This window comes from Rhinatrema bivittatum, chromosome 13, assembly GCF_901001135.1.
Source record: "Rhinatrema bivittatum chromosome 13, aRhiBiv1.1, whole genome shotgun sequence".
NCBI classification, from domain to species: domain Eukaryota; kingdom Metazoa; phylum Chordata; class Amphibia; order Gymnophiona; family Rhinatrematidae; genus Rhinatrema; species Rhinatrema bivittatum.
This window is the reverse complement of record NC_042627.1, coordinates 1-24,040: the sequence shown is the minus strand read 5'-3', so window position 1 is coordinate 24,040 and position 24,040 is coordinate 1. Positions and strand designations below refer to the sequence as shown.

At 40.5% G+C, this 24,040-nt stretch overlaps 2 long non-coding RNA genes across 7 annotated transcripts; both read left to right on the top strand.

The window, feature by feature from the left end:
- The first annotated feature begins 2,954 nt into the window (after positions 1–2,954).
- On the top strand, positions 2,955–10,576 carry LOC115075518. Of its 2 annotated transcripts, XR_003852542.1 has the most exons (7): positions 2,955–2,974; positions 3,856–3,946; positions 5,605–5,695; positions 6,580–6,670; positions 7,587–7,677; positions 9,550–9,641; positions 10,525–10,576. It is a non-coding gene; the product is annotated as an uncharacterized LOC115075518 (long non-coding RNA). The 2 variants fall into 2 exon arrangements; XR_003852543.1 differs by lacking the exon at positions 6,580–6,670.
- A 951-nt stretch (positions 10,577–11,527) lies between these two features.
- On the top strand, positions 11,528–21,064 carry LOC115075408. Of its 5 annotated transcripts, none has more exons than XR_003852493.1 (6): positions 11,528–11,601; positions 15,395–15,485; positions 17,340–17,487; positions 18,252–18,342; positions 18,860–18,965; positions 20,184–21,064. It is a non-coding gene; the product is annotated as an uncharacterized LOC115075408 (long non-coding RNA). The 5 variants fall into 5 exon arrangements; XR_003852494.1 differs by lacking the exon at positions 11,528–11,601 and adding an exon at positions 12,568–12,580; XR_003852492.1 differs by lacking the exon at positions 11,528–11,601 and adding an exon at positions 13,510–13,561.
- Positions 21,065–24,040: the final 2,976 nt, after the last annotated feature.

Below are 24,040 nucleotides of genomic sequence, written 5' to 3'. Positions count from 1 at the left end.
AGGTCTCTTCAGAAATCAGACCTGAATGCAGGGCTGTCCCCCCTTCACATCTCCCCCCCCACACCATTCACTGCTGGTATATGGGAGGGGGGCAGTCCCTGTCTCTGAAGGACAGCTCTCTTCAGAAAATCAGACCTGAAAGCAGGGGCTGTCTCCCCCCTCTCCCCCCCCCCCACACCATTCACTGCTGGTATATGGGAGGGGGGACAGTCCCTGTCTCTGAAGGCAGGTCTCTTCAGAAAGTCAGACCTGAACGCAGGGGCTGTCTCCCCGTTCACATCTCTCCCCCCCCCCCCCCCCACACACACACACACTCACACACACCATTCACTGCTGGTATATGGGAGGGGTGACAGTCCCTGTCTCTGAAGGCAGGTCTCTTCAGAAAATCAGACCTGAATGCAGGGGCTGTCTCCCCCTCCACATCCCACCCACACCATTCCCTGCTGGTATATGGGAGGGGTGACAGTCCCTGTCTCTGAAGGACAGCTCTTTTCAGAAAGTCAGACCTGAATGCAGGGGCTGTCTCCCCGTTCACATCTCTCTCCCCCCCCCCCACAATACACACACCATTCACTGCTGGTATATGGGAGGGGGGGAGTCCCTGTCTCTGAAGGACAGCTCTCTTTGGAAAATCAGACCTGAATGCAGGGGCTGTCTCCCCGTTCACATCCCTTCCCCCCCCCCCCCACACTATTCACTGCTGGTATATGGGAGGGGGGACAGTCCCTGTCTCTGAAGGACAGCTCTTTTCAGAAAGTCAGACCTGAATGCAGGGGCTGTCCCCCCCCTTCACCCCCCTCCCACACCATTTACTGCTGGTATATGGGAGAGGGGGTGAAGGGCCATGCAGTCCCTATCTTTGAAGGACAGGCTCTCTCAGAAAATCAGACCTGAATACAGGGGCTGTCTCCCCCGTTACATCCCTCCCCCCCCCCCCTCACACCATTCACTGGCTGGTATGAGGGGGAGGTGAAGGACCAGGCAGTCCCTGAAGGACAGCTGTCTGTTCAGATGGGCCTTGCAGATAAAATTTGTGAGAACTTTGCTCAAGTTTGCAGTTCCTGTGTTAAACTTCTTTTTTTTCACTAGAGTAGCATAAAATATACTGAAGTACTTTGTGTATTAAACTAAAGAAACTTTACATAAAATTAAATTAAGTACTTATTTTCATTTAATATGCTGCTTTAATGAAACAAAACATTTAATAAAAAACTTGCGACATGAGCTTCAAAACATTAAAATACTATAGAAAAACTAAACAAAGTTTCTAATATTAGTACTTATTTATTATAATTACAGTGGTTAAATTTAAAGAGCATGCAATGTTAATTTGGTAATGCTTGTTTGCACTGCACGTCTGAGTCTTGTCCGTGCATGGCTGTGTGCTATCTGATAGCAAAATGGCCACGGTGAACAGCACCAAGCATGTGCGGCTTAGTGCGCACTAAATCGTGGATAGTGCACTACCCGCGATTTAGTGCGTACTGAAATAAATCTGTTAAATATATGGTTTTACTTTCCCATTGGCTGTCTCCACAGTGGAGAGACAGCCAATGGGGACGCAGGAACAATACCTTAGCTAACAAAAACATTTCCTCAAATGTTACTTTTTAACCGTTAACTATCATTTTTTATAGTGTGCACTAACTGACAGATAGTGTGCACTAACTCGTGTTAGTGCGCACTATTCGGAAAAATGATTTTTTTACAAAAAAAAAATGCTGATCCGCGGGACATATCTCTCTTCCGGCTTGCCAGCCGAACCCGGGTCATGAAAAGATCAGGTACCCGATTAACATCCCTATAAAATATACATTTTAAAAGTGTGGTGTGTAACCTTTAACCTGACAATACCATGACAGGAGAAGGTTACCTTTGTGCATTGTTGAAATAGCTTCATAATTACTCTGTTTAATAAGGTGAAGTCTGCCTTTATTGAGCTCCGCTTGCAGTGAACTCTGACCAACATAGGATCAGTCTGTTTGTGAATGCATACCCAGGCATGAGAAATAATGAGCCTACGCATTGGCACTTTAACTATTTCTTAGGCGGAACTGAATGCAGTATAATTATTTGTATCTGTATGTCTGAGGATTTTACCGGATATGTGGTTTTTGGCACTCGTCATAGCTGAGACGTCTTTGTGGATTTGCACCCTATTCTCCATTGGGTATGGGTTGTCCGGTCACTGAGTTTCCTATGCATATATTTTTTATGTACTTGATATTAGAGAAAAAACTCTTAATTATGTTATATGTTTATGATGAATCAGAATGGATCTGAATAGGGATGAATTATAAGTGAATTCAAAAATTACTGGGGAGTGGCATCCTCGCTGATATATTAAATGTTTAGGATATCTAGTTAGCTTTGCTCTGATTCTAATGTAATGAGAAGAAAAGTTATTTTAATAGTCTTAAAGGTTTTAGCCAGAAAGGAAAAATATTCTTTCAAATTTAGAGCTATTAGATTTTCCCATAAATATAATCATTACCTGAAAATTAGTTTTGAAACATAGGAGACACTACTGTAAAACGGCGAAAATGTAAAATATCAGTGAGACTGCCTCCTAGAATCAGGTGGCTTGGGCTGACTGAATGGAGAGCAGTGGAGGTCAGAATTTCCCTCATTCAGATCCATTCTAAGGTGAAATTTACAAATGGAGGCGGTGGTAAATTTCCATGTCTGACCTCTTGAATATATGTCAATATTTCACACTGGGATTCCTGGTAATAACTGGTTTGATGGGAATTCCGAATAAGTATGAAACAAGCATTTCAAATGTTTCATGTGCAACCTATAACCGGACAATACCCTGACAGGAGAAGGGTAGTGTGTGCTTTTGTATGGTGTGAAACAGCTTTATAATCGTTCTCTTTTAATAGTGATGTCTGATTTTATAGAGCTCCGCTTGGGGTCATGGCATTTGTGAATGCATATGCTGGCATGAGAATAATGAGCCTACGCATTGGTATTTCCACTATTTCTTAGGTGGAAACTGAATGCAGTATAATTTCTTGTATCCGTATGTCTGCAGTCTTGTACCGGATATGTGGTTCTTGCTGCTCGTCAGAGCTGAAACATCTGGGTCACTGATACGTCCTTTAGGCTTCGTACCCTATTCTCCATTCGTACGGGTTGTCCAGTTGCTGGGTTTCCTATGCACACATTTATATTTATTTCAGATAATACAGAAAAATCTAATTATAATGAACCAGAATGGATCTGAATAGGGTTGAATTAAAGTGAATTCAAAATTCTCTGAGTGGCATCCTCGCTGATATTTTAAATGTCTAGGATATCTAGTAAGCTTTGTTTCCAAGTCTAATATAATTAAAAGAAAACTTATTTTAATAGTATTAAAGAAAAATGTCCCTTCAATGTTAGAGCCATTAAATTTTCACATAAATATTTTAATCACCTGAAAATTAGTTGAGAAATGTAGGAGACTCGCACGTTAAAAAGGAGAAAATGTAAAACATCAGCGAGCCTGCCTCCCTCAGTCAGGTGGCTTGGGCTGACTGAATGGGGAGCAGTGGAGGTCAGATTTTCCCTCATTCAGATCCCATTCTAAGGAGAAATTTACGAATGGAGGCGGTGGTAAATTTCCATGTCTGACCTCTTGAATATATGCCAATGAATTTGATTACTAGTATTTCACACTGAGATTACTGGTAATAACTGGTTTGATGGGATTTCCTAATCATTAATAAAATATGCATTTCAAATGTGTCGTGTACAACCTGTAAACCTGACAATACCATGACAGGAGAAGGGCAGCGTTGTGTTTGTACAGTGCAGAAAGTGCTTTATAATTGCTGTGTTTTAATCTGTGATGTCTTTCCTTTATAGAGCTCCGCTTGCAGCAGGACTCTGATCAACATGGGGTATTGGGGCTTGTGAATGAATACCCTGGCAAAAGAAATAATGAGCCTACGCATTGGTACGTCCACTATTTCTTAGGTGGAACTGAATGCAGTATAATTTCTTTGTATCCGTATGTCTGCAGGCTTTTGCCGGATATGTGGTTCTTGCTACTCGTCAGAGCTGAAACATCTTGGTCATTGAGGCTTCGTACCCTATTCTCCATTCGTACGGCTTGTCCGGTTTGCTGGGTTTCCTATGCACACATTTTCATATTTATTTAAGATAATAGAGAAAAATCTCTTTATTATGCTAGATGGTTATAATGAACCAGAATGGATCTGAATAGTGTTGAATTACAAGTGAATTCAAAATTCTCTGAGTGGCATCCTCGCTGATATTTTAAATGTCTAGGATAGCTTTGCTCCAAGTCTAATATAATAAAAAGAAAACTAATTTTAATAGTATTAAAGAAAAATGTCCCTTCAATTTTAGAGCCATTAAATTTTCACATAAATATTTTAATCACCTGAAATTATTTGTGAAACGTAGGAGGACTCGCACGTAAAAAGGAGAAATGTAAAACATCAGAGCGCCTGTCTCCCTCAGTCAGGTGGCTTGGGCTGACTGAATGGGGAGCAGTGGAGGTCAGAATTTCCCTCATTCAGATCCATTCTAAGGTCAAATTTACAAGTGGAGGCAGTGGTAAATTTCCATGTCTGATCTCTTGAATATATGCCAATATTTCCAACTGGTATTCCTGGTAATAACTGGTTTGATGGGAATTCCGAATGAGTATAAAATATGCATTTCAAATGTGTCGTGTACAACCTGTAACCTGACAATACCCTGACAGGAGAAGGGCAGCGTGTGTTTGTATAGTGCAGAAACTGCTTTATAATTGCTCTGTTTTAATCGGTGATGTCTGCCTTTTGCTGGAGATGTGTTTCTTGCTACTCGTCAGAGCTGAAACATCTGTGTCAATGAGACATCTTTGGGGCTTCGTACCCTATTCTCCATTCGTACGGGTTGTCCGGTTGCTGGGTGTCCTATGCACACATTTTAATATTTATTTAAGATGATAGAGAAAAATCTCATTATAAATAGAACCAGAATAGGATCTGAATAGGGTTGAATTACAAGTGAATTCAAAATGCACTGAGGAGTGGCATCCTCGCTGATATTTTAAATGTGTATGATATCTAGTTAGCTTGCTCCAAGTCTAATATAATAAAAACAAAATTATTTTATAGTATTAAAGGTTTTAGCCAGGAATAAAAATGTCCCTTCAATTTTAGAGCCATTAAATTTTCACATAATATTTTAATCACCTGAAAATTAGTTGAGAAATGTAGGAGACTCGCACGTAAAAAGGAGAAAATGTAAAACATCAGCGAGCCTGCCTCCCTCAGTCAGGTGGCTTGGGCTGACTGAATGGGGAGCAGTGGAGGTCAGAATTTCCCTCATTCAGATCCATTCTAAGGTCAAATTTACAAATGGAGGCGGTGGTAAATTTCCATGTCTGACCTCTTGAATATATGCCAATATTTCACACTGGGATTCCTGGTAATTAATTTTGGAAATCCTAATCATTATAAAATAAGCATTTCAAATGTGTCGTGTACAAACCTGTAACCTGACAATACCCTGACAGGAGAAGGGCAGCGTGTGTTTTGTACAGTGCAGAAAGTGCTTTATAATTGCTCTGTTTTAATCGGTGATGGTCTCCCCTTATAGAGCTCCGCTTGCAGCAGGACTGTGATCAACATGGGGTATCGGTGCTTCTGAATGCATACCCTGGCATAAGAAATAATGAGCCTACGCATTGGTACTTTCCACTATTTCTTAGGTGGATCTGAATGCAGTATAATTTCTTTGTATCCGTATATCTGCAGGCTTTTACCCGGATATGTGGTTCTTGCTACTCGTCAGAGCTGAAACATCTGTGTCAATGAGACAGTCTTTGGGGCTTCGTACCCTATTCTCCATTCGTACGGGTTGTCCGGTTGCTGGGTTTCCTATGCACACATTTATATATTTATTTAAGATAATAGAGAAAAATCTCTTTATTATGCTAGTTGGTTATTATGAACCAGAATGGATCTGAATACTGTTGAATTACAAGTGAATTCAAAATTCACTGAGGAGAGGCATCCTCGCTGATATTTTAAATGTCTAGGATAGCTTTGCTCAAAGTCTAATGTACTAAAAAGAAACTAATTTTCATAGTATTAAAGGTTTTAGCCAGGAAATAAAAATGTCCCTTCAATTTTAGAGCCATTAAATTTTCACATAAATATTTTAATCACCTGAAAAATAGTTGTGAAACGTAGGAGACTCGCACGTAAAAAGGAGAAAATGTAAAACATCAGCGAGCCTGCCTCCCTCAATCAGGTGGCTTGGGCTGACTGAATGGGGAGCAGTGGAGGTCAGAATTTCCCTCATTCAGATCCATTCTAAGGTCAAATTTACAAATGGAGGTGGTGGTAAATTTCCATGTCTGACCTCTTGAATATATGCCAATATTTCACACTGGGATTCCTGATAATTAATTTTGGAATTCTGAATGAATATAAAATATGCATTTCAAATGTGTCGTGTACAACCTGTAACCTGACAATACCCTGACAGGAGAAGGGCAGCGTGTGTTTGTATAGTGCAGAAAGTGCTTTATAATTGCTGTGTTTTAATCGGTGATGTCTCCCTTTATAGAGCTCTGCTTGCAGCGGGACTGTGATCAACATGGGGTGTCGGTGCTTGTGAATGCATAACCTGGCAAAAGAAATAATGAGCCTACGCATTGGTACTTCCAGTATTTCTTAGGCGGAACTGAATGCAGTATAATTTCTTTGTATCCGTATGTCTGCAGGGTTTTGCTGGAGATGTGTTTGTTGCTACTTGTCAGAGCTGAAACATCTGTGTCAATGAGGACATCTTTGGTGCTTCGTACCCTATTCTCCATTCGTACGGGTTGTCCGGTTGCTGGGTTTCCTATGCACACATTTTTATATTTATTTAAGATAATAGAGAAAAATCTCTTTATTATGCTAGATGGTTATAATGAACCAGAATGGATCTGAATAGTGTTGAATTACAAGTGAATTCAAAATTCACTGAGGAGTGGCATCCTCGCTGATATTTTAAATGTCTAGGATATCTAGTTAGCTTTGTTCCAAGTCTAATGTACTAAAAAGAAAACTAATTTAAATAGTATTAAAGGTTTTAGGCAGGAAAGAAAAATGTCCCTTCAATTTTAGAGCCATTAAATTTTCACATAAATATTTTAATCACCTGAAAATTATTTGTGAAACGTAGGAGACTCGCATGTAAAAAGGAGAAAATGTAAAACATCAGCGAGCCTGCCTCCCTCAGTCAGGTGGCTTGGGCTGACTGAATGGGGAGCAGTGGAGGTCAGAATTTCCCTCATTCAGATCCATTCTAAGGTGAAATTTACAAATGGAGGCGGTGGTAAATTTCCATGTCTGACCTCTTGAATATATGTCAATGAATTTGATTACTAGTTTTTCACACTGAGATTACTGGTAATAACTGGTTTGATGGGAATTCCTAATCATTATAAAATATGCATTTCAAATGTGTCGTGTACAACCTGTAACCTGACAATACCATGACAGGAGAAGGGCAAGCGTGTGTTTGTACAGTGCAGAAAGTGCTTTATAATCGCTCTGTTTTAATCTGTGATTGTCTTTCCTTTATAGAGCTCCGCTTGCAGCAGGACTCTGATCAACATGGGGTATTGGGGCTTGTGAATGAATACCCTGGCAAAAGAAATAATGAGCCTACGCATTGGTACGTCCACTATTTCTTAGGTGGAACTGAATGCAGTATAATTTCTTTGTATCCGTATATCTGCAGGCTTTTACCGGATATGTGGTTGTTGCTGCTCATCAGAGCTGAAACATCTGGTTCACTGAGACGTCTTTGGGGCTTCGTACCCTATTCTCCATTCGTACGGGTTGTCCGGTTGCTGGGTGTCCTATGCACACATTTTTATATTTATTTAAGATAAGAGAGAAAATCTCTTTATTATGCTAGATGGTTATAATGAACCAGAATGGATCTGAATAGGGTTGAATTACAAGTGAATTCAAAATTCACTGACGAGTGGCATCCTCGCTGATATTTTTAAATGTCTATGATATCTAGTTAGCTTTGCTCCAAGTCTAATATAATAAAAAGAAAACTTATTTTAATAGTATTAAAGGTTTTAGCCAGGAAATAAAAATGTCCCTTTCATTTTTAGAGGCCATTACATTTTCACACAAATATTTTAATCACCTGAAAATTAGTTGAGAAACGTAGAGACTCGCACGTAAAAAGGAGAAAATGTAAAAAATCAGCGAGCCTGCCTCCCTCAGTCAGGTGGCTTGGGCTGACTGAATGGGGAGCAGTGGAGGTCAGAATTTCCCTCATTCAGATCCATTTCTAAGGTCAATTTACAAATGGAGGCGGTGGTAAATTTCCATGTCTGACCTCTTGAATATATGCCAATATTTCACACCTGGGATTCCTGGTAATTAATTTGGAATTCTGAATGAATATAAAATATGCATTTCAAATGTGTCGTGTACAACCTGTAACCTGACAATACCATGACAGGAGAAGGGCAGCGTGTGTTTGTATAGTGCAGAAACTGCTTTATAATTGCTGTTTAATCGGTGATGTCTCCCTTTATAGAGCTCCGCTTGCAGCTGGACTCTGATCAACATGGGGTATCGGTGCTTGTGAATGCATACCCTGGCATAGAAATAATGAGCCTATACGCATTGGTATTTCCAGTATTTCCTAGGCGGGAAGTGAATGCAGTATAATTTCTTTTGTATCCGTATATCTGCAGGCTTTACCGGATATGTGGTTCTTGCTGCTCATCAGAGCTGAAACATCTGGTTCACTGAGACGTCTTTGGGGCTTCGTTACCCTATTCTCCATTCATACGGGTTGTCCGGTTGCTGGGTTTCCTATGCACAAGTTTTAATATTTATTTAGGATGATAGAGAAAATTGTCATTATAATGAACCAGAATGGATCTGAATAGGGTTGAATTACAAGTGAATTCAAAATGCACTGAGGAGTGGCATCCTCGCTGATATTTTAAATGTCTATGATATCTAGTTAGCTTTGGCTGCAAGTCTAATATAATAAAAAGAAAATTTATTTTAATAGTATAAAGGTTTTAGCCAGGAAATAAAAATGTCCCTTCAATTTTAGAGCCATTAAATTTTCACATAAATATTTTAATCACTGAAAATAGTTGTGAAATGTAGGAGACTCGCACGTAAAAATGAGAAAATGTAAAACATCAGCGAGCCTGCCTCCCTCAGTCAGGTGGCTTGGGCTGACTGAATGGGGAGCAGAGGAGGTCAGAATTTCCCTCATTCAGATCCATTTCTAAGGTCAAATTTACAAATGGAGGCGGTGGTAAAATTTCCATGTCTGACCTCTTGAATATATGCCAATGAATTTGATTACTAGTATTTCACACTGAGATTCCTGGTAATTAATTTGGAATTCCGAATGAGTATAAAATATGCATTTCAAATGTTGTCGTGTACAACCTGTAACCTGACAATACCCTGACAGGAGAAGGGCAGCGTGTGTTTGTTTAATAGCAGAAACTGCTTTATAATTGCTCTGTTTTAATCGGTGATGTCTTCCTTATAGAGCTCCGCTTGCAGCAGGACTCTGATCAACATGGGGGTGTCGGTGCTTGTGAATGAATACCCTGGCATAAGAAATAATGAGCCTACGCATTGGTACTTCCACTATTTCTTAGGCGGAAGTGAATGCAGTATAATTTCTTGTATCCGTATGTCTGCAGGGTTTTACCGGATATGTGGTTCTTGCTGCTCATCAGAGCTGAAACATCTGGTTCACTGAGACGTCTTTGAGGCTCGTACCCTATTCTCCATTCGTACGGGTTGTCCGGTTGCTGGGTTCCTATGCACACATTTTTATATTTATTTAAGATAATAGAGAAAAATCTCATTATAATGAACCAGAATGGATCTGAATAGGGTTGAATTAGAAGTGAATTCAAAATGCACTGAGTGGCATCCTCGCTGATATTTTAAATGTCTCTGATATCTAGTTAGCTTGCTCTAAGTCTAATATAATAAAAAGAAACTTATTTTAATAGTATTAAAGGTTTTAGCCAGGAAATAAAAATGTCCCTTCAATTTTAGAGCCATTAAATTTTCACATAAATATTTTAATCACCTGAAAATTAGTTGAGAAATGTAGGAGACTCGCACTTAAAAAGGAGAAAATGTAAAACATCAGCGAGCCTGCCTCCCTCAGTCAGGTGGCTTGGGCTGACTGAATGGGGAGCAGTGGAGGTCAGAATTTCCCTCATTCAGATCCATTCTAAGGTGAAATTTACAAATGGAGGCGGTGGTAAATTCCATGTCTGACCTCTTAATATATGTCAATGAATTTGATTACTAGTTTTTCACACTGAGATACTGGTAATAACTGGTTTGATGGGAATTCCTAATCATTATAAAATATGCATTTCAAATGTGTCGTGTACAACTGTAACCTGACAATACCCTGCAGGAGAGGGCAGCGTGTGTTTGTTTAATGCAGAAACTTGCTTTATAATTGCTCTGTTTTAATCGGTGATGTCTTCCTTTATAGAGCTCCGCTTGCAGCAGGACTCTGATCAACATGGGGTGTCGGTGCTTGTGAATGAATACCCTGGATAAGAAAATAATGAGCCTACGCATTGGTACTTTCCACTATTTCTTAGGCGGAAGTGAATGCAGTATAATTTCTTTGTATCCGTATGTCTGCAGGGTTTTACCGGATATGTGGTTCTTGCTGCTCATCAGAGCTGAAACATCTGGTTCACTGAGACGTCTTTGAGGCTTCGTACCCTATTCTCCATTCGTACGGGTTGTCGGTTGCTGGGTTTCCTATGCACACATTTTTATATTTATTTAAGATAATAGAGAAAAATCTCATTATAATGAACCAGAATGGATCTGAATAGGGTTGAATTAGAAGTGAATTCAAAATGCACTGAGTGGCATCCTCGCTGATATTTTAAATGTCTCTGACTATCTAGTTAGCTTTGCTCTAAGTCTAATATATAAAAAGAAAACTTATTTAATAGTATTAAAGGTTTTAGCCAGGAAATAAAAATGTCCCTTCAATTTAGAGCCATTAAATTTTCACATAAATATTTTAATCACCTGAAAATTAGTTGAGAATGTAGGAGACTCGCACGTAAAAAGGAGAAAATGTAAAACATCAGCGAGCCTGCCTCCCTCAGTCAGGTGGCTTGGGCTGACTGAATGGGAAGCAGTGGAGGTCAGAATTTCCCTCATTCAGATCCATTCTAAGGTGAAATTTACAATGGAGGCGGTGGTAAAATTTCCATGTCTGACCTCTTGAATATATGTCAATGAATTTGATTACTAGTTTTTCACACTGAGATTACTGGTAATAACTGGTTTGATGGGAATTCCTAATCATTATAAAATATGCATTTCAAATTTGTCGTGGTACAACCTGTAACCTGACAATACCATGACAGGAGAAGGGCAGCGTGTGTTTGTACAGTGCAGAAAGTGCTTTATAATCGCTCTGTTTTAATCTGTGATGTCTTTCCTTTATAGAGCTCCGCTTGCAGCAGGACTCTGATCAAACATGGGGTATTGGGGGCTTGTGAATGGAATACCCTGGCAAAAGAAATAATGAGCCTACGCATTGGTACGTCCACTATTTCTTAGGTGGAACTGATATGCAGTATAATTTCTTTGTATCCGTATATCTGCAGGCTTTACCGGATATGTGGTTGTTTGCTGCTCATCAGAGCTGAAACATCTGGTTCACTGAGACGTCTTTGGGGCTTCGTACCCTATTCTCCATTCGTACGGGTTGTCGGTTGCTGGGGTGTCCTATGCACACATTTTATATTTATTTAAGATAGAGAGAAAAATCTCTTTATTATGCTAGATGTTATAATGACCAGAATGTATCTGATAGGGTTGAATTACAAGTGAATTCAAAATTCACTCACGAGTGGCATCCTGGCTGATATTTTAAATGTCTATGATATCTAGTTAGCTTTGCTCCAAGTCTAATATAATAAAAGAAACTTATTTTAATAGTATTAAAGGTTTTAGCCAGGAAATAAAATGGTCCCTTCATTTTTAGAGCCATTACATTTTCACACAAATATTTTAATCACCTGAAAATTAGTTGAGAAACGTAGGAGACTCGCACGTAAAAAGGAGAAAATGTAAAAATCAGCGAGCCTTGCCTCCCTCAGTCAGGTGGCTTGGGCTGACTGAATGGGGAGCAGTGGAGGTCAGAATTTCCCTCATTCAGATCCATTCTAAGGTCAAATTTACAAATGGAGGCGGTGGTAAATTTCCATGTCTGACCTCTTGAATATATGCCAATATTTCACACTGGGATTCCTGGTAATTAATTTTGGAATTCTGAATGAATATAAAATATGCATTTCAAAATGTGTCGTGTACAACCTGTAACCTGACAATACCATGACAGGAGAAGGGCAGCGTGTGTGTTGTATAGTGCAGAAAACTGCTTTATAATTGCTGTTTTTAATCGGTGATGTCTCCCTTTATAGAGCCTCCGCTTGCAGCTGGACTCTGATCAACATGGGGTATCGGTGCTTGTGAATGCATACCCTGGCATAAGAAATAATGAAGCCTACGCATTGGTATTTCCAGTATTTCCTAGGCGGAAGTGAATGCAGTATAATTTCTTTGTATCCGTATATCTGCAGGCTTTTACCGGATATGTGGTTCTTGCTGCTCATCAGAGCTGAAACATCTGGTTCACTGAGACGTCTTTGGGGCTTCGTACCCTATTCTCCATTCATACGGGTTGTCCGGTTGCTGGGTTTCCTATGCACAAGTTTTAATATTTATTTAGGATGATAGAGAAAATTGTCATTATAATCAACCAGAATGGATCTGAATAGGGTTGAATACAAGTGAATTCAAAATGCACTGAGGAGTGGCATCCTCGCTGATATTTTAAATGTCTATGAGATCTAGTTAGCTTTGCTGCAAGTCTAATATAATAAAAGAAAATTTATTTAATAGTATTAAAGGTTTTTAGCCAGGAAATAAAAAATGTCCCGTCAATTTTAGAGCCATTAAATTTCACATACAATATTTAATCACCTGAAAATAGTTTGTGAAATGTAGGAGACTCGCACGTAAAAATGAGAAAATGTAAAACATCAGCGAGCCTGCCTCCCTCAGTCAGGTGGCTTGGGCTTAGACTGAATGGGGAGCAGAGGAGGTCAGAATTCCCTCATTCAGATCCATTCTAAGGTCAAATTTACAATGGAGGCGGTGGTCAATTTCCATGTCGGACCTCTTGATATATGCCAATGAATTGATTACTAGTATTTCACACCTGAGATTACTGGTAATAACTGTGTTGATGGGATTCTTTCCTAATTCATTATAAAATATGCATTTCAATGTGTCGTGTACAACCTGTAACCTGACAATACCATGACAGGAGAAGGGCAGCGTGTGTTTGTAAGTGCAGAAACTGCTTTATAATTGCTGTTTTAATCGGTGATGTCTCCCTTTATAGAGCTCCGCTTGCAGCGGACTCTGATCAACATGGGGTCGGTGCTTGTGAATGCATACCCTGGCATAAGAAATAATGAGCCTACGCATTGGTATTTCCACTATTTCTTAGGCGGAAGTGAATGCAGTATAATTTCTTTGTATCCGTATGTCTGCAGGTTTTACCGGATATGTGGTTTTGCTGCTCATCAGAGCTGAAACATCTGGTTCACTGAGATCTTTGGGCTTCGTACCCTATTCTCCATTCGTACGGGTTGTCCGGTTGCTGGGTTTCCTATGCACATTTTAATATTTATTTAAGATGATAGAGAAAAATCTCATTATAATGAACCAGAATGGATCTGAATAGGGTTGAATTACAAGTGAATTCAAAATGCACTGAGGAGTGGCATCCTCGCTGATATTTTAAATGTCTATGATATCTAGTTAGCTTTGCTGCAAGTCTAATATAATAAAAAGAAATTTATTTTAATAGTATTAAAGGTTTTAGCCAGGAAATAAAAATGTCCCTTCAATTTTAGAGCCATTAAATTTTCACATAAATATTTTAATCACCTGAAAATAGTTGTGAAATGTAGGAGACTCGCACGTAAAAATGAGAAAATGTAAACATCAGCGAGCCTGCCTCCCTCAGTCAGGTGGCTTGGGCTGACTGAATGGGGCAGAGTGGAGGTCAGAATTTCCCTCATTCAGTCCATTCTAAGGTCAAATTTACAAATGGAGGCGGTGGTAAATTCCATGTCTGACCTCTTGAATATATGCCAATGAATTTGATACTTATTTCACACTGAGATTCCTGGTAATTAATTTTGGAATTCCGAATGATATAAAATATGCATTTCAAATGTGTCGTGTACAACCTGTAACCTGACAATACCCTGACAGGAGAAGGGCAGCGTGTGTTTGTTTAATGCAGAAACTGCTTTATAATTGCTCTGTTTTAATCGGTGATGTCTCCCTTTATAGAGCTCCGCTTGCAGCAGGACTCTGATCAACATGGGGTGTCGGTGCTTGTGAAGAATACCCTGGCATAAGAAATAATGAGCCTACGCATTGGTACTTCCACTATTTCTTAGGCGGAGTGAATGCAGTATAATTTCTTTGTATCCGTATGTCTGCAGGTTTTACCGGATATGTGGTTCTTGCTACTCATCAGAGCTGAAACATCTGGTTCATGAGACGTCTTTGAGGCTTCGTACCCTATTCTCCATTCGTACGGGTTGTCCGGTTGCTGGGTTTCCTATGCACACATTTTTATATTTATTTAAGATATAGAGAAAAATCTCATTATAATGAACCAGAATGGATCTGAATAGGTTGAATTACAAGTGAATTCAAAATCACTGAGTGGCATCCTCGCTGATATTTTAAATGTCTGATATCTAGTTAGCTTTGCTTAAGTCTAATACTAAAAAGAAAACTATTTAATAGTATTAAAGGTTTTAGCAGGAAAAAAATGTCCCTTCAATTTTAGAGCCATTAAATTTTCACATAAATATTTTAATCACCTGAAAATTAGTTGAGAAATGTAGGAGACTCGCATGTAAAAAGGAGAAATGTAAAACATCAGCGAGCCTGCCTCCCTCAGGTGGCTTGGGCTGACTGAATGGGGAGCAGTGGAGGTCAGAATTTCCCTCATTCAGATCCATTCTAAGGTGAAATTTACAAATGGAGGCGGTGGTAAATTTCCATGTCTGACCTCTTGAATATATGTCAATGAATTTGATTACTAGTTTTTCACACTGAGATTACTGGTAATAACTGGTTTGATGGGAATTCCTAATCATTATAAAATATGCATTTCAAATGTGTCGTGTACAACCTGTAACCTGACAATACCATGACAGGAGAAGGGCAGCGTGTTTGTACAGTGCAGAAAGTGCTTTATAATCGCTCTGTTTTAATCTGTGATGTTTCCTTTATAGAGCTCCGCTTGCAGCAGGACTCTGATCAACATGGGGTATTGGGGCTTGTGAATGAATACCCTGGCAAAAGAAATAATGAGCCTACGCATTGGTACGTCCACTATTTCTTAGGTGGAACTGAATGCAGTATAATTTCTTTGTATCCGTATATCTGCAGGCTTTTACCGGATATGTGGTTGTTGCTGCTCATCAGAGCTGAAACATCTGGTTCACTGAGACGTCTTTGGGGCTTCGTACCCTATTCTCCATTCGTACGGGTTGTCCGGTTGCTGGGTGTCCTATGCACACATTTTTATATTTAAGATAAGAGAGAAAATCTCTTTATTATGCTAGATGGTTATAATGAACCAGAATGGATCTGAATAGGGTTGAATTACAAGTGAATTCAAAATTCACTGACGAGTGGCATCCTCGCTGATATTTAAAATGTGTAGGATAGCTTTGCTCCAAGTCTAATATAATAAAAAGAAAATTTATTTTAATAGTATTAAAGGTTTTAGCCAGGAAAGGAAAAAGTCCCTTCAATTTTAGAGCCATTAAATTTTCACATAAATATTTTAATCACCTGAAAATTAGTTGTGAAACATAGGAGACTCACATGTAAAAAAAAGGAGAAAATGTAAAACATCAGTGAGCCTGCCTCCCTCAATCAGGTGGCTTGGGCTGACTGAATGGGGAGCAATGGAGGTCAGAATTTCCCTCATTCAGATCCATTCTAAGGTCAAATTTACAAATGGAGGCAGATGTAAATTTCCATGTCTGACCTCTGGAATATATGCCAATAATTTTGATTACTGGTATTTCACACTGGGATTCTTGGTAATAACTAGTTTTGGAAATCTGAATGAGTATAAAAGAAGCATTTCAAATGTGTCGTGTGTAACCTATAACCTGACAATACCATGAGAGGAGAAGTGTCATGTGTGTCTGTATAGTGTGGAAACTGCTTTTAATTACTCTTTTGATAGGTCATGTCTGCCTTTATATAGATCTGCTTACAGAGGAGAGGCATGGAGAGATGGCACATTCAGGGATATAAAGGCTTATAGGACGTCATACTCAAGTTAGGCTTGCAGCTGTAGGTTTTTGGGATGTTGCTCTGTAGGATGTTACTTTTCTCCCTTAGGTCTTACTCTGGACTTACATGTTGTCCCTTAGCTCCTTGGAAGTAACTTTGCGTTCTGCAAAAACAGCATGCCCTTGAGAGATCTCTTCCTGTTATGTTCTTGCCTGTATTCCCTTCCCTGCATAGGCTGTATGTTAAGCTTGTTAGATTGTAGACTGTGCATGTCTTAGTGTCTGACAGATTGTGGAGAGGGTGTTGGCAGGAAGGTGCTGGGGGATGCACATGCTGGTACTGAGTGGGCATCTCTCCCTTAGGCAGAGTGTCTGAGACTGTGAGAGGAGGAGGGTGTATGGGGACACGTGTGATGGGGTTCTGGGTGGTGACCTCTCGCTTAGGCAGGGTGTGGTTAGGAGGCTGACGTGGTTAGGAGGCTGACGTGGTTAGGAGGCTGATGAGGGATACGCATGCTGGTACTGAGTGGGCATCTCTCTCTTAGGCAGAGTTTCAGACAGGTTTTGGGCAGGAGGGCGCTGGGGGAAGCACATGCTGGTACTGAGTGGGCATCTCTCTTAGGCAGAGTATCTGAGACTGTGAGAGGAGGAGGGTGTATGGGGACACGTGTGATGGGGTTCTGGGTGGTGACCTCTCGCTTAGGCAGGGTGTGGTTAGGAGGCTGACGAGGGATACGCATGCTGGTAATGGGTGGGCATCTCTCCCTTAGGCAGAGTTTTAGATAGGATGTGGGCAGGTGGGTGCTGGGGGATAAGTATGTTGGTATTGGGTGGGATCTGTCCCTCAGGCAGAGGTATTTAATCTTTCACAAAGTGTGTGATGAAGTCTATTTTACTAATTTAATATAATAAATTTTTTATTTTTAAGGTGATGATTGAGGAGGTTCTTTAATTGGTAAAGTAGTTTGTTTCACGTTCTTAACTGTGTGAGATGCTTGGATTTGGCCAACTGGAGGAAGAAAGCTGCTCATGCAATGTAATGGACTGGATGAGATGCAGAGGACGGACTGTTTTAGGTAAAAATGGAAAAAGAGATCGGAGGCTTTTAACTTGTTTATGGAAGAGTTACAAGCAGTGGAAATCCTTGTAGTGTAGGGGTGGGGGAATAACGGAAGGGTTGGGGATTTTGTTCTACGTTTTGCATTGGCTGTTTATTTTTGCTGATTGAATTATGATGCATACAAGTGTTGTATTTTGTTATGTTCTGGCTAAAACAGTCTACTGAATAAATATATATATAAATATCAAATGAAATTGTGTTTAAATAAAATAGAGGTTGGATGTGAATTCTTTGAGTGAGCTGCTTAAAAGCAGAAGTTTGCTTCAAGCAACCAGTGGATCTTGGAGACTCTTTTCTTCTTTATAAGAATTTCTTTAATTTGGGGAGGGGGGGGGAGGTAGATGGGTGGGTGTCTACTCCCACAGAACAAGTATAAGTTTTGAAAAGTGCTTGCTATGAAAGGCTCGTTGGCCTCAGGATTTGGAGCCGGGTTAGTAAGTTAGAGGTTGTGGTTTTGAAGCTGGCCAAGGTCAGTACTTTCTGGTATGGCAATGTGAGTGAGGGATTGGGGTAGGGTTACGGTTTTGGTTAGTAGTCAGGTTAGGGTAGGGGATTATGGTGCTTTAGAGGGTCAGGGTTAGTGTCAGTGTGAAGATCTGATGGCAGCCTGTGTTCCAGTGTTACTCCTGGGGTAAATTTGGGCAAAAAAATGTAAAACTCTGTGCCCAAAAAGTTAAAAATCTGCTAATTTTATATTGGTTTAAATAATATCTTTCCCAGGACAAGAAGGATGGTAGTCCTTACCTGTGGGTGACATCACTGGATGGAGCCTTATGGAAAACTGTGACGTCCACCTGATCGACACTGGCAGGTGCATTGAAAATGGTTAGTAAATGTTGCCGGGAGCACCAGGGTAGTGGTGACTGTCTATCAATGAGTCCTTCTAAGACATTGTTATTGGTGCTGGGGAAAGATTGGGATGAGCACTGAGAAAAGTATTGACACTGGCACCAATGCGAGTATATTTCTGGTGCTGACCCCGACACTGCATTGGCCTTGATGGTTATTGATCCGCTTGTGAAGAAGACATGGTTAGTAGAGCTGTTAACAGTTTCTTCACCTGAACAACTAAGGTGATCCCCAGACATCAGTATTGGGTACTTAGCCACCATAGGTCTCTGTGGTGGTGCCAGTAACACCTAGCCTGCCACCCCTTGTAGCTGTGAATTCCCAATATTCTGTTTGTTTGACTGCCGCAGAACACTGAAATGATGAATTGAATGTGTTATGTGCTCTGACGCCTGTGCTGAGTGTCTCCAAAAGCATTAGTGTTCCATGTAGATACACATGTAAAAGATGTTTATCTAATCTGTACAATTCCATTGCAGATAAACATGCAAACATCCGAGCCAGTGTGACGACCAGAAATGAGCAGGGGCTATGGAAAAGGGCACACGAAAAAAGTGGCCACTTGTGGGCACAAGCTAATCACAGGTGGGTCCAAGTCAGAGGGATACCAAGATCCCTCCCTGATTTTCAAAATGTAGTCACACAATGTGAATATTTGTCAGTTGACACATCCAAGGTCACCCAGGCTATTGAGCAGGGGCATATTCATCGTGGTTTAAGTCCTGCCACTATTTGGCAAATAGATTTTATAGGCCGTTTATGAAAAATGTGGAGATGTATATTTATATATGGCAGTAGATACCTGTAGTGGAACTCATGATGGCTGTGCCTGCACGAGAGGCTAATCAGATAGCTACGTTATAACTTTTAAATGAAATGAGTAGCTATTATGGAATACCAAAACAAGTTCAGAGCGATAGAGGGACTGGTAACTTAGTGCAGCAATATGCTAGAGACAACTACATTGAATGGATATTTCAAATTCCATATTATCCGCAAGCTGTTGGCCTTATTGAGTGTATGAATGGGTTATTAAAAAGTGTGTTACGGTGTCTTACAAAATTTGACACTATGAAGGGGTGGAAATCTGTATTGTCCACAGCTCTACAGCTGCTAAAGAGTAGACCTTTAAAAAAGGATGGAATGACTCCATTCCAGAAGTTATATAATCATGAACCTGCTTCTACTCAGATCCGAAATATCATTTTCTGGGCTACGCCTTCGGGAAATGTCGAATTGCTTTGCTAAAATAGTTATGAAGCTGAGGGATATGATGTAACCAATCCCACCGCTATAGTGATACCTCCCCATGAATCTTTATTGTATGATTTTCAGATTGGGTGCAGCATCCCTAAGCAACATTTTGGATGGCTGTGTATTTTATCTAGTTGTGCAAAACAAGGCATAGCTGTATTGGGGGACTCATTGATTCTGACTACTGTGGTCCCATATATGTACTGTATCATAACTAGACGATTAAAGATATTTACGTTCCTGCCCAAACCCAAATGGTACAATTGATTAATATTCCCTATGTAACAGAGCAAATGGCATGGGGAATTCCCAATTCCACTCCCCGAGGACAAGGTGCCTTTGGAAGCACCTCCAGTCCAAGTAAACTACATCCTGGAGCTAAAATATGGATCTTCACACCTCATAGAGAACCTAGGAAAGGTAAAATTTTAGCTGTTGGCAAACATGCAGTACTGACTGTACTACCAGAAGGAGATGAACATTAGATACAGGTACCCAGTATCCGATGTAAACTAAGGGAATAACTAACGCTGCGTTCTCTTGCTACAGGTTGGCTTGCATCTCCCGTTTATGGTGATCAACGTCTTTGCCATGATTGTTATGGTGCACACCCTATATCAGCCTGTTGAAGTAACATCTGGATGGGGGACTATCAAGTGGAAGAACAGCACCTTCTCTGGAACGCAGGATAATTTCACTTGTAAAGCATACGATGCTTGTGTGGTTTGGAACCTCACCACAACTGCAAAAGTAGTAAAAGCAAAGGCCACTCAGGACAAAATCACTAGATTAGTTGTCAAGTATAAAGGCGTCAGTACATTAACAGATACTGTATGTAAATTTACATCACTTCCTTTCCCAGTCTATCTTCCCGAAAGAGGAAGTATGCTAATACAAGTTTTGCATGCTAACAAATGGATATGGACCACCAGTAATCACACTATTGACAATACAATGTGTACCCCTACACTAATGGGATTGGCTTGCCCTTTAATGTATTCCACATTACCCGATGATTGCTTGTTGCAGCAGCCTTTGGCACACTGTAGTCTTCTAATATTACCTGATAATGTGACTGGTGTCATAATTCCATTCCCTGGAACTGTATGTGTATATAATTTGACTTTAACAGGATGCCTGTATAATGTTACTTGTTTTACTTTTGGTTCTCAACAATATTATTTACTAGCAATGGACATCGCTGATGTGCAATTGGGGGTAAAGTTGGACTTATCATTCTTTAAGACACCATTGTTGGATTCAACTAAACTGCAAAAGGTATTGAATACCTCAGATTCATTGAAACAGACCCTGAGACATGTGGACATTGCTGTAACTGGTGGCCTGATTCGAGCGGACTTTGCCAAGGAATGCCTACTACATTTACAACTATAATTGATAATAGACACCTCTCATTCTTGGTGGGATGTGTTTTTGGACATTCCTCTACTGCTACAATGATTCTGAATAGGATTTTTCATTCTATCCTTATTGTAATGTGTGTATGCCTCCTCTGCCTAGCGTGTACATGTTATCTTACCTTGAGTGCATAAAATAGCACGTCAAAGTAAATATACCACTACAGTGGCTTTGTATGCAGTGGTGCCTGCATTGGAGAATGATTGATCAAGGGTGGAGTGTAGGATAAACATGTTCTTGTTAAACAGATTGTGCAACTCAGCTTTCTGGCTTCCTGTCAGGAATACGGCGGTCTGATCAGCCGCCTGCATGCCAGGGACAGGACGAGTCTGACTGGGTAATAGCAACTGTTGATACATAACATGGGTGGATAGTGATCAATCATTTCTCTCTTGCATGCACACTTGCTTACGGCATGGTATAAAAGAGCAGGACTTTCCAGTGTCCGGTGGGAGTAGGAGATATTGGCTCAATAGAAGTATAGAGTGCTGGACACTGAAAACTCCCTTCTCACCTTTGCTGACCTGACGACTCCTAGATACAAGGCTGATGACACGAAGGGTGCTGGATGGCATATGCAATCATGCTGATATGAGTCCCTAGTTAGATGTGATCAACATCTGCTATTCTATGTTCAGTTAACAGTGTCAACGTGCCCTATGTAACAAGTTATGTTCCTCTGTAAACCTGAGTTGACCATGTGAGCTCCTAGCTCAATGTGATCAATATCTGCTATTCTATTTTTTTTGTTTGAATTAATAGTTTTTTATTGATAACATCATAATGAACAACTGTAGTACAATGCCTTTGTGAAAAACGCTCAAAACGTCCACAATGTATACATCATATTAACTGACTCGAGAAAGATGAACATTCATATAATAAAATAAACAGATGCTTGAACTACTTGATCTGCGGGTTTCTTTTCTATAGAAAATATAAAAGTGTAAAAGTATGCTATACTGCAAACTTAATACAATGTAGAAATAAAATAAAAGAAACCGATACAGAGTTATCACTTATTAAAGCACTCCATTCCCTAACCCTCCCCCCCCCCTCCCCTCTGGGTGAATCTGAGTTGCTCCCAGTCATAATATAGACTCTGTCAACAGTTGATGAACTCTGCGAAATGGAACGTAGTCCACATTCCCTGAAAATTTCTTGTCTAGGATGACATTCGTGAAATCCATAGTGCATACGGTGCCCACGTTGTCTCAAATCTCTGGACCCGCTGTTGTTTAAATGCAGTGATCTTGCCCAGAGCATACATCTTATGAACCCTAGCCTGTATCTCAGGCAGCGAAGGGACCCTACTATCTTTCCAAAGGTATGCAATTGCACATCTGGTGGCCACCACCACAGATTTCACAAACAGCAGGTGTGCCCTTGTACCATCTTCATTGTGTACCATAGGAAAGCTTGCACTGCTGAAAAGGTAACTGAGGTGTGCAGAACCTCACCACCCATGTGGTCACTTGAGACCAAACATTTTGTATTTTTGGGCAAAACTACCACAGGTGAAGAAAGGTACCTATGGAACCAAATAGTTTCCAGCACTGGTCAGACACCCTAGGAAAGATTTTATGAAGTTTAGCGGGGGTTAGGTGCCATCGGTAAAGCAATTTATACCCATTTTCAATGTGCCCTGCTGAGATAAGCCAGGTAGGTCATGCTCCCAGGCTAGTAGGTGAGCATAAGTGTAATTAGGTCCCCATCAACAGTCTGTCTAAGCGTGAAATAGTCTTATCTACTTTATCGGCCTGACGGCACAAGACCTCAGAATCTGGTATGCCCTTCGCTAATTCCACATGCAGGGCCTTGCTATTGAGGAAGTGTTTAACTTGCAAATATGAAAATATGTCCCTACTAGGTAAATGGTATCTGTCACTCAGTCTATCAAAGCATACCATACCTCCCGGTTCCCAGATGTGAGTTATTTGAGAAATGCCACCAGAGAGCCACCTCCGAAAAGCTGCGGCCGTCTGTCCAGCCAGGAACAACTTGTTATGAAAGAGGTGGGTACTGTGATAATATACCTTGTTTCCCACGAGTGAGTTCTTCCAAAGAGACCAAATAGCGCAAGTTGTCCGGACAGTGGCAGGTAAGCCCGAAATAGTGGCCCATGTATGTTTAGGCTGCTAGGGGCATCGAGCCCATCATCGCTTGTTCCAATTTTACCCAAAGCGGTTGTCTGTCCCTCTTATGCCAATCTAGAACCGCTTTCAAATGTGCCGCGGCATGGTACCAGGAGAGATGTGTGACACTCATTACCACCCTGGGATTTGGATCGAAATAGAACTGCTTTGGCCACTCTTGGTCTCTTTCCTTTCCAAATGAATTTCAATAGTCTTTTCTGCCATTTATCAAGTAACCCAGGTGGGACTTCTATAGGGAGTGTTTGAAATAAGTATAATATTCTAGGAAGGATGTTCATTTTAAGGACTGCAATTCTGCCTACCCAAGAAAATATTAGCGGTTCCATTCCTCCAGGTTTTTATAAATCTTTTGCATTAGCGGGGAATAGTTGAACTGAAATAAATCGTCCCGAACGCCAATGTAAACTCCCAGATACTTGATCTTTGTTTTTGCCCATCTATAGGGGTAGGATTGTTTAAGTTCCTCCACCATACCTGTTGGTGCCGATATTAAGGAGCTCCGACTTATCCCAGTTTAATTTAAATCCCGACACCTTTCCGAAAGCCAGAAGTTCCTGACCTATAGCAGGAAGGGAGGGGGGTCGGTGAGTGTGAAAAGTATGTAGTCTGCAAAAAGGGAGAGTTTGGAGGAAAAGTCCCCCACTGAAATACCAGATATCAGACTATTATTTCGGATTTTGATGGTAAATGGTTCCAAAAAAATTGCAAAAGGATGGGTGACAAGCGACAACGCTGCCTAGTGCCTCTGCCGATCGGAAAGGAGTCAGAATAACCCCCATTCACCTTTAGTCTAGCCAAGGGGGAATCATCAGTTTCCGAATCACCCCAAAA